This window comes from Pogoniulus pusillus, chromosome Z, assembly GCF_015220805.1.
Source record: "Pogoniulus pusillus isolate bPogPus1 chromosome Z, bPogPus1.pri, whole genome shotgun sequence".
NCBI classification, from domain to species: domain Eukaryota; kingdom Metazoa; phylum Chordata; class Aves; order Piciformes; family Lybiidae; genus Pogoniulus; species Pogoniulus pusillus.
In genome coordinates, this window is record NC_087309.1 from 19,409,032 (window position 1) to 19,410,560 (window position 1,529).

The 1,529-nt window shown below is 50.2% G+C and overlaps 1 pseudogene; it reads right to left on the reverse strand.

Annotated features, from left to right (window-relative positions):
• Positions 1 to 229: 229 nt before the first annotated feature.
• On the reverse strand, positions 230 to 1,309 carry LOC135193177 (large ribosomal subunit protein uL10-like; annotated as a pseudogene).
• Between the last annotated feature and the right edge of the window lie 220 nt (positions 1,310 to 1,529).

Consider the following 1,529-nt stretch of genomic DNA (forward strand, 5'->3'; position numbering starts at 1 on the left):
GCTGGGCTCTCGATTCCTCAATTGTCCCTAGTTTCCTTCCCACTCGCTCCTTCTCAGAGAGAGTAATTGCCTCACCCACCCCCTTCAGATCTAGTTTAAAGCCTGCCTAATGAGCCCTGCCAACTCCAGTACCAGGACTCTCCTGCCCTTCCTAGACAACTACACCCGATCATGATCAAGCAGGTTTGGTTGTGTTTTTTTTTTCTTTTTTTCGTTTTGAAGGGTAAAAGAGCTTTTTATTTCTCTTTGTTTGGACTAACTTTGACACAGACAGACAGACGATGCCTGAGGTTAATCTAAGAGACCGAATCCCATGTCCTCATTAGACTCCTCTGACTCCTCCTTTTCAGCCTCATTTGCTGGAGCGGCAGCGGTGGCAGCAGCAAGTGCAGCTGCTTCAGCTGCCATGGGCATGGCTGCCACGAAAGCAGAGGCGTCTGCCAGGAAGGCCTTCACCTTTTCAGCCAGCGGGAAAGGTGTAATCAGTCTCCACTGCAACAGCCAGGGCCTGCTTGTACCCATTGATGATGGAGTGAGGAACAGAAGCAATGGTTGGGTACCCAATCTGTAGGCAGATGCTGGCAACGTTACGGACACCCTACAGGAAGCGCTTGTGCAAGGTCTCCTCAGTCATGTCCAGTACTTCAGGACTGTAAATGCTACCATTGTCAAAGACCTGCTGGATGACCAACCCGAAAGAGAAGGGGGAGATGTTCAGCATGTTCAGCAGGGTGGCATCGCTGCTACCCACTTTGTCTCCGGTCCTGATGAGCTGCACATCACTCAGAATTTCAGTGGGCCCTCTGGAAATCTTTGTGGTGATGCCCAAGGCCTGGAAAAATGAGGTCTTCTGAGGTCAAAGACCAGTGTTCTTGGCTGGCACTGTCACATCACAGGGAGCAATAGCACCAGCACGGGCAGCAGCTAGCACCTTATTGGCCAGCAGTATGTCTCGGATCTCAGTCAGATCCTCCTTGGTGAAGACAAAGCCCACATTCCCACGGATGTGAGGAAGCAGCTTTTCTAAGGCAGGGTTATTCTCCAGATGACCACGAATAGCTTTGCGCACATTCATATTCTTCCCCATCAGCACAACAGCCTTCCCATTCAGAGACATGCAGATCTGTTACATCTGCTTGGAGCCCACATTGTCTGCTCCCACAATGAAATATTTTGGGTAGTCATCCAGCAGTTGGATGATTTTCATAAAGTATTTGGACTTCCACATAGCCCTGTCTTCCCTGGGCATTGCGGCGGTGCTCCAAGGATCACCCGGTGGGTTTAAAGATGAGCTGGGATCTCCACGAGGGCTCCGGAAAGGAAAAGATTACCTGTTCCATCACCTTGCCTGGCACTAAGGTCAGGCTGACAGCTCTGTAGTTTTCTGGCTCCTCTTTACGACCCTTCTTGTGGATGGGTATCATATTGGCCAGCTTCCAGTCTTCAGGAACCTCTCCAGTGAGCCAGGACTAGAGATATTCAAGACCTGCCTGTATGTGTTCTTATGTGATTTGGTATAACTGACGCTG